Genomic DNA, 10,078 nt, shown 5'->3' with positions numbered 1-10,078 from the left:
AAAAGTTTATTGACACTTAAGAACCCTAAATGTCAAATTATAGCTAAATAGGTCTGAAAATGTAGATAAAAACGTCAAAATACTGTAAATCGGGGGGTACCGTTTTATGGGGGCTATACCAAAACGTGGACCTATGTCCACAACTTTTGTTATAAAAGTTTATTGACACTTAAGAACCCTAAATGTCAAATTATAGCTAAATCGGACTGAAAATATAGCTAAAAACGTCAAAATACCGTAAATCGGGGGGTACCATTATATGGGGGCTATACCAAAACGTGGACCTATGTCCATAACTTTTTTTATATAAGTTTATTGACACCTAAGAACCCTAAATGTCAAATTATAGCTAAATCGGTCTGATAAAGTAGGTAAAAACGTCAAAATACCGTAAATCGGGGGTACCGTTATATGGGGGCTATATCAAAACGTGGACCTATGTCCACAACTTTTGTTTAATAAGTTTATTGACACTTAAGAACCCTAAATGTCAATTTATAGCTAAATCGGTCTGAAAATGTAGCTAAAAACGTCAAAATACCGTAAATCGGGAGGTACCGTTATATGGGGGCTATACCAAAACGTGGACCTATGTCCACAACTTTTGTTATATACGTTTATTGACACTTATGAACCCTAAATGTCAAATTATAGCTGAATCGGTCTGAAAATTTAGCTAAAACGTCAAAATACCGGAAATCGGGGGGTACCGTTATATGGGGGGCTATACCAAAACGTGGACCTATGTCCACAAGTTTTGTTACATAAGTTTATTGACACTTAAGAACCCTAATTGTTTAATTATAGCTGAATCGGTCTGAAAATTTAGCTAAAACGTCAAAATACCGTAAATCGGGGGGTACCGTTATATTGGGGCTATACCAAAACGTGGACCTATGTCCACAAGTTTTGTTATATAAGTTTATTGACACGTAGGAACCCTAAATGTCAAATTATAGCTGAATCGGTCTGAAAAGTTAGCTAAAAACGTCAAAATACCGTAAATCGGGGGTACCGTTGTACGGGGGCTATACCAAAACGTGGACATATGTCCACAAGTTTTGTTACATAAGTTTAGTGACACTTAAGAACCCTAAATGTCATATTATAGCTGAATCGGTCTGAAAATGTAGCTAAAAACGTCAAAATACCGTAAATCGGGGGCTACCGCTATATGGGGGCTACACCAAAACGTGGACCTATGTCCTATGTTATATAAGTTTATTGACACTTAGGAACCCTAAATGTCAAATTATAGCTGAATCGGTCTGAAAATTTAGCTAAAAACGTCAAAATACCGTAAATCCGGGGGTACCGTTATATGGGGGCTATACCAAAACGTGGACCTATGTCCACTAGTTTTGTTGCATAAGTTTATTGACACTTATGAACCCTAAATGTGAAATTATAGCTGAATCGGTCTGAAAATTTAGCTAAAAACGTCAAAATACCGTAAATCGTGGGGTCCACAAGTTTTGTTATATAAGTTTGTTGACACTTAGGAACCCTAAATGTCAAATTATAGCTGAATCGGTCTAAAAATGTAGCTAAAACCGTCAAAATACCGTAAATCGGGGGGTACCGTTACCAAAACGTGGACCGATATAGCCCATCATCGAACTTGCCTGCAAACAAAAGACGCCTTTTCCCAAAATTTCAGCGTCCTATCTCCATTTTTGTGGATGCTAGAGTGATTACCACAGACGGACGGACGGACGGACGTGCACAGATCGACTCAGAATTTTACCCTGGTCAAGAATATATATACTTTATAGGGTCGCATATGAGTATTTCAATGCGTTACAAACGGAAAAACAAACTTAATATACCCTCCATACTATGGTGGAGGGTATAAAAAGTTTCACTAATATTTAGCATTTGCATTTTAGGAAAAATAAAACAGCTCACTTCCTGTAAACGCTACGGTAATTTATTAAAATGGTTATTGAAAACAACGAACCTACCTTCCTAAAAAAAACCATAAACACAATATTTGTTATAGTTTCCGAGAAATGTTGTTGTTGTAGCAGTGTTTATTATTGTATGTTTGTGTGTTCATTCTTCTGCTCAATCTGTCTTTGGGTCTGTCTCCAGTTCCAGGATAGTGGCAGTTTCGATGGGATGTAACCACAGGGGCAATGGAGTTACATGAGTAGGTGTGACAGGGCAGTGGAAAAGGTGCAGTGTGTCGTGCGGGCCCATGCCGCATGCTCTGCAGATGATTTGCACGGTGCGATCAATCCTGAGCGTAGTTACGCCAAAACTACTCTGGTTTGTCGTGGCAGCTGATGTAGGTGGGGGATGTACTTCGAGGATTTTATTTACACGTTGATCTAGGGGTTCTCTCCTGTATTAATGGAGCTCCAACTAGAGCGTGGATATCCTTCTTGATGTGCCTGGGTGCAGGGACGTACGCAGGATTTCATTTCGGGGGGGCCCAACTTGACCAAAAATCATGAAAACTTAAAATGTTGTGTATCGTTTCGTAAAGCTATTTTAAGGGTATACGGCCACTTATTAAGCATCAAAAAGGAATTTTTCATGATTTTTTACAAGAAATGTACCAAACTTCTTAGAAGACCTTTTAACCGAAAGGCCACACCTTGAGCTAACTTCCGAATTTTTTCTGTTAAAAAATCTTGTTTAGTTTTCTGATAAGTGCCCACCTACAAAACACTGTTTTAATAAAGCAGTTTGCGGTGCCCACTGTAGTTCGAATACGAATAAACCAATCAGCTTACTCTTATCAGAAACCAATCGGTAAACTCTTATCTAAATTCTGACAAAATGCTATAAGTCGAAAAAAATTTCATGATTGTTGTTCCGGCGGTATTCCCTACTTTTAATATAATGTTACAAGAGAAGTGTTATATTTTTTCTTAATTGTACGATTAGAAGTTTTTGGACTCGATGGCATTAAACACTTTGCTGACCTCAGTTCTTGCAACTTATTGGAACTAGAACTTAAATGTTTCCAAAGTTAAATGTATTGCTTCAAATGTTACATATATATATATATATATATATATATATATATATATATATATATATATATATATATATATATATATATATATATATATATATATATAATTGTTCTACAAACACCCCATAAGGGACAAGGGAGACTTCTCTCAAATGTTACATAGTTTTGACAAATAACAATCGATCCTTACTGAACCCCAAACAATTATTCGTTTATAATAAACTAATTAATCAACAAGGAATCCACCCTTGCCGACTGACCACTTGTGAAGTTGTAAACGGTTCGAAACTAACTAAAAAAATCGTGAATTTTAATTTCTGGAAAATAAGTAAAGAAGTATCAGTCGCCTTTTCTGACTGATACGTGTCCTAAGCCTGTGTGAATTTGCTACTATGAACAGATCGAATACGGGCTACACAACCAAAATATTTTCCCGACATAGTCCATTTTGGAAATGGACCTTATTTTGAGAGTCACTCCTTACGATAGTTATCGCGCCCATAAGCTATTTTAGTTGGTCTCCATAGTATTAAAAGCTTTGTCTACAACAAAATGTCCAAAAGATCCTCGAACAGTCTTTAAATTCGGTTATGTTGAACTTGTGTGTGGGAGGTACCTTGGTGTACTTTTGCAAGTAATATTATATAATAATATTACGATATTTGAAGGATCCGATATATTCCATATTAGGTTTGATCTTCGTCTGGAAGAAATATTACGATGTATAAAGTTTAGACCGAATCGTTTACTCCCTTCGAGAGATAAGCGAACAATTTTGAACTTTTATGTCGCGAGTACCAATATGACTTAAATTTAATTTGGGCAAAATATAACGAAGCAAAATATTAGGTAAAAAATAGTTTCCTTGAAGCCAAAGCTTGGACTATTATAATACGCGAACTACAGTAATTTACCAGTAACTATGAATATTGCTGGATCAAATTAAGTGTTTTTAACAAAGTTCAAAAATTTGACTAAAAAAGTTAATGTAAAAACACTTTGAAGCTAACGAGGTTTTTTAGGATGTTATTCGATTGCTGGGTAAACCATTCAAAGTAAAAGTAGAAGAACACCAAATTAAGATTCCACTTCTAATGTATCACTTCTCAAAACCTCCACTGCATCCACCATTTATGGATATTTTAGTTTTTTTGGCAGTTTGAATCATATAAATCATAGATCGTGAAAATCCATCCACTAGAACGGGGGAAACGGCTACTGCAAAAATTAACAAATTTGCGAAAAATATTTTTGAAAATATTGCGGATTTAATCGCGTTTTCTGTGGACCGTCTCCTTCTTAGTTACACGGAAACAGAGGTTTAAAAAGTTTAGCGGCATGGAAGCTGTATCCGATTTATCCAAAAAATTGATTATGAATGTACATAGACAGTTCTTGATGGATTTTATTGAAATAGGTTTAGATCGATGCATCGCGATGTATTTTTTCATGGTTGATAGTGCAGATTTGTTGCACACTAGGCTGTAGACGATGCTACATCTTAGCGGTCAAAGTAAATGCTGAGAATTAATTACAATAATATGTTCGTTTCTTATCTGAAAATTAACTAGAATAGAAGAATAACTTCGAATTATTTTCCTACAATATCTTCAATAAACTCACAAAATAAATTTTATCAATATTTTTTTTTACAAATTTTCTAAATTTGCTCAATATATGTATGTTTTTGTTTTTACTATTATATACCAACCGCTAAGCAGATTTTTATAGTTTTGGCTTCATTTGAATCTACGCGATGTTTAGATTACGTGCAAATTTTTAAAATATTTTTAAGATGCATTAACAACATGAATTTTATAAAACAAGTTGCAAACTTCCACATTTTTCTTTCTTTCTTTTTCTTAATTTTCTCTAAAATTTACAACATTTTCAATAAAGTTATGGGACCTCAGTAAACATATAGTATGTAGGAAGTCATAAATTAACAATGTATCTCCATATAACGAAGCGTTTTTATAAGTTTTTTTTAATCAGAATTGAAACCGCGATTACTTTTGCGCGCAATAACCTAAATTAGTATCTGGAATTTTGTTAAAAAAAAGTTAAGATTTTTTCGATGGAACAAATTTTCAATGAAGTCTAAAATCATTATTTTGATGAGGCACATTTGTATCGTTTCAAAGTGAATAGAATCTTGTAACCGTACAGACTGAGGCTACAATTATACTTCGTTCATGATAAGGAAAATGTTGAAGTGACGAACAAAAATCAATTTTTCTTTTTTATTTTCTCATACTGTTAAGCAGCAAATTTGTCTAAAATAGAATAACGAAATTTTGGCGAAGTCAGTGAAAATAAATGGGAGAAAAATTAATAAAAATCAGTTTTAATTATTAAAAATATAGCCCAAAAACACAAATAAATTATAAACAATAACTACCATTGGTCAAAAACAACAAATAAGAATATAATTTCTAATTGGCTTTCAAGATGTAGTACACGAAGACTCGAAACCTCGAATATGACTTAACAAGCATGACGTATATTCATTACGGAATTCGTATGTGATTTTGGAATAAAATGACATGAAGAACTAATTCAGATTTCAGGAAGTTTCTCTCAAAACGAGCATACAAACAAAAATTTGAAAATATTTTCTTACAAAACTTGTTAATGATGTACAATGTACATTTTCTGTTCAGAAACTTCAGAAAAATATAACTTTTCATTTAAAATCTTCAAATATACAAACATTTTTATGAGAAGAAATTGTAATAACATGTTGTAGTAGCTTAACAATTTCCTTCGACCAAACCATTTCGGGGGGGCCCGGGCCCCCTGTGCCCCCCCCCCTGCGTACGTCCCTGCCTGGGTGTGTCAGGCTGGCTCTCACGGCAACACCAGAGCAAATACTGCAACGAAAGCATCTCATTGGCTCCCCATGTAGATGGTCCACTGAAGACATATGTTAGGTTTAGGATGCGCAGCCATCTAGTAGAATAGGTGACTGCTTCACTCGGAGACCGTTGGTCCATTGTGTTCATCCTATGTAGACTGTTGTTGAAGATTTAAAGATAATAGAGATGTGAGGATGTTGATGCAGTATGGCGAGATGAGGATGATAGGATAGAGATGATGAGATGGTGGTGAAGTGCAGGAGATGATGAGTAGATGGTGAAGCGCAGATAGGATGGAGATGTAAAGTTTGATGCCAAGGTATGGATGATAATGTGCTGGAATAGTAGAAAGAGTCTGATTAGTATTAGTTGTTAAGGACCTTTGCCAAGCCATGATAGATGTTTGGCAAAGTTGAGTAGGACGATGGGATATGTTAGACAGGAAGGTCAGAGTGTCTATCTCATACCTACCTAGTGTTCGGTATCTCCTTGTTTGCAACAAGGGGCACCTACAAAGCTGATGTTCGACAGTCTCTATCTCCTCCGCATCTTCACATAGCCTGTAGTAGTCAATGCCGTCCCATTTTGATGTTAGAGATCTCACTCTAAGTCCATCGCTCCCTTTGATACTACCTATGGACTATACTTCACAGGATCATTTCTGTAGTCAGTCTTCAATTACCACTGAAGACATGAGGAGCCACCCTGTTGCCGTTCTCAGGGTGGCATTCTGACAACTTTGAACCTTTCCCATTGCGTATCACATAATCCCGGGGACCAAATTGGAGCCGCATACCTTACCACGCACCGACCTATCGCGTTATATAGAGTCAACAAGTTTTCTTTATCTGCATCCCAAGTGCTGCCAGCTAGGCACTTGAACGTGAACGTAATGTCGAATGCGTCTCTTAGAATTTTGGGGCAGGTTGTGGTCGAAATTCTGCTACCATCCAATGCTGCAACTCTTTAGATGATTTAACCACTTTTTCCGCTTATGCTCGCCGTCCAGCCTCCTTACTTCCAGAATCAGCTCCCTGAATCTGGAGCCATTGGGGTTGGCGGGGCGAAGTTCATCCCGTCGCCTCTGTTGGGAAGTTTGGTCTTACCTCGGGTATTCGACCAGGAGGTATATTGCGAGCGTCTGTGATGATGTCTTGAAACGTACTTTCCCCTACCCGAACATCAGAAGGATTGTGTAGTACTCTGAAGCTGTGATTAGTGAATTCCCTAAAACACGGCCAATCAGCTTTCCCATGACTGACGAATGTGCGGCGTGCAGACGTGATGAAATCGGGTTGTCTGTTAATGGAGACAATTATGTGGAGATGGTCTGATCCAAGGGAAATTACTGGTTGCCAGGTGACGTCATTTGTGAGACCAGGTGACACAATGGTTATGTCTGGCGAACTGTGACACTCTCCTCAAATTCTGGTAGGGTCGTCGTCATTGACCGAGCAAAACGAAGGGCTGTCAGCCAGCGCTGTAACCCTCTGGTCGTTTCCGTGGACCGAATGCCACATCTCATGATGGACACTAAAGTCCCTCAAAACCAGACGGTTATGACCTTCCAATATCGGGCTAATATTTCGCTAGTTACCTGAGATACAGCTATCCGAATGATGAAATCCACTATTTCCTCGATCTTACCACGGAGTCCATTGCAAATAAATTGCAAAAAGTGCAAAAGATGAAGAAACAACAACGGCTGGTGTTAAATGCTGCGTGTGCTGTTGCTGCTGAGGGGACTGCAGGGGGTTTAGTAATTCGACGACGAAAGAGTTTCGTAGTCCGACGACGACTCACTGCGGGCTGTGTTCACGTAGCATGCAGCCACGTAGTTCCTGATGTTGTGTGGTCTCCGGTCAATCCGGTACGTTAGAACCCGCTGACGTGGAATTGGTTTCCGAAAAAAATGGCTATTTCTTCCACGCCTTATAATATTTTTGCCTAGTTTCTTAGTATTCTTAGTTTCAATATGTTAAGTATAGAATCCCACGTGGACATTAACAATCGGTAGAGGCAAATCTTTCAGCTAGGATGGTATATTCGAGGAGAGGCAAATTGTAGCATCGCCGTTATGATACCATCTGGACCAGATGATTTTTATGGATTAACAGTCTTTATTGTCCATTGGATTTTATTTTTGGCCTATTTATTTATGAGGTTTGCTTGTCCTATTTATACCATCAGTAGATTTGCTGTCTTTTGAAGGACTTAGGTATAAGTAGTTTTCACATACAAACGCATATTGTGAGTGCTTTGTATAATCCCCACATACGTGCCTGTTAAGACGCAATAATATAACCAATAATAAAGACACCCCACCTGTAAGGAGTACACCTACATATGTACATCTCCATTTATCTTGCTTGAGGACAGGTACACCGCATTCCAAAAATAATACAATTGACTTTTCCCGAAATAATGTTAAAATGTTGGTTCTCCACTTAACGGTTATTGTCGTCATCCCACATTCTTACTTTGTATTGTGGGATAAAATATTTTCAAAAAAAAAAAAGAAGAAATAAAATTAAAACCACTTAACGTTAAAAAATTCAATATGTTTTGTTGTATTTCGTCAACAACATCAAGATCTTCTTGTTTATCCGATACATATATTTTGTTCGTATGTAAAACATGTTTCTTTCAACTTTGCCTGTCCTCCATTGAATACCTTCCAGCCGCAGAGAATATGCAAAATATGTGTTGTTTGTTGAATAAGTACAGCAACAGCAACATCGCTGACATCAACACCAAAACAATCAAAATACCGGTATTCATAAACATTGAGTAGTAAGAATATACAGACAAATATACATACATTCAAAGAAATTTTCACACGAAACGGGAAAAAATAAAAACTTTGTACAGGTTCGAATTGAAAGGACACTACATTAAAGTACTATAAAATAAATAAATAAATAAATAAATAAATAAATAAATAAATAAATAAATAAATAAATAAATAAATAAATAAATAAATAAATAAATAAATAAATAAACAAATAAATAAATAAATAAATAAATAAATAAATAAATAAATAAATAAATAAATAAATAAATAAATAAATAAATAAATAAACAAATAAATAAATAAATAAATAAATAAATAAATAAATAAATAAATAAATAAATAAATAAATAAATAAATAAATAAATAAATAAATAAATAAATAAATAAATAAATAAATAAATAAATAAATAAATAAATAAATAAATAAATAAATAAATAAATAAATAAATAAATAAATAAATAAATAAATAAATAAATAAATAAATAAATAAATAAATAAATAAATAAATAAATAAATAAATAAATAAATAAATAAATAAATAAATAAATAAATAAATAAATAAATAAATAAATAAATAAATAAATAAATAAATAAATAAATAAATAAATAAATAAATAAATAAATAAATAAATAAATAAATAAATAAATAAATAAATAAATAAATAAATAAATAAATAAATAAATAAATAAATAAATAAATAAATAAATAAATAAATAAATAAATAAATAAATAAATAAATAAATAAATAAATAAATAAATAAATAAATAAATAAATAAATAAATAAATAAATAAATAAATAAATAAATAAATAAATAAATAAATAAATAAATAAATAAATAAATAAATAAATAAATAAATAAATAAATAAATAAATAAATAAATAAATAAATAAATAAATAAATAAATAAATAAATAAATAAATAAATAAATAAATAAATAAATAAATAAATAAATAAATAAATAAATAAATAAATAAATAAATAAATAAATAAATAAATAAATAAATAAATAAATAAATAAATAAATAAATAAATAAATAAATAAATAAATAAATAAATAAATAAATAAATAAATAAATAAATAAATAAATAAATAAATAAATAAATAAATAAATAAATAAATAAATAAATAAATAAATAAATAAATAAATAAATAAATAAATAAATAAATAAATAAATAAATAAATAAATAAATAAATAAATAAATAAATAAATAAATAAATAAATAAATAAATAAATAAATAAATAAATAAATAAATAAATAAATAAATAAATAAATAAATAAATAAATAAATAAATAAATAAATAAATAAATAAATAAATAAATAAATAAATAAATAAATAAATAAATAAATAAATAAATAAATAAATAAATAAATAAATAAATAAATAAATAAATAAATAAATAAATAAATAAATAAATAAATAAATAAATAAA

At 32.1% G+C, this 10,078-nt stretch overlaps 1 pseudogene; it reads left to right on the top strand.

The window, feature by feature from the left end:
* The first annotated feature begins 6,480 nt into the window (after positions 1-6,480).
* Positions 6,481-6,578, top strand: LOC141395995 (small nucleolar RNA U3; annotated as a pseudogene).
* The last annotated feature ends 3,500 nt before the right edge of the window (positions 6,579-10,078 follow it).

The sequence above is a fragment of the Musca autumnalis genome, unplaced genomic scaffold, assembly GCF_047663935.1.
Source record: "Musca autumnalis isolate F117 unplaced genomic scaffold, ASM4766393v1 scaffold_2, whole genome shotgun sequence".
In the NCBI taxonomy this organism is placed as follows: Eukaryota; Metazoa; Arthropoda; class Insecta; order Diptera; family Muscidae; genus Musca; species Musca autumnalis.
This window is presented reverse-complemented; position numbering and strand designations above follow the sequence as displayed.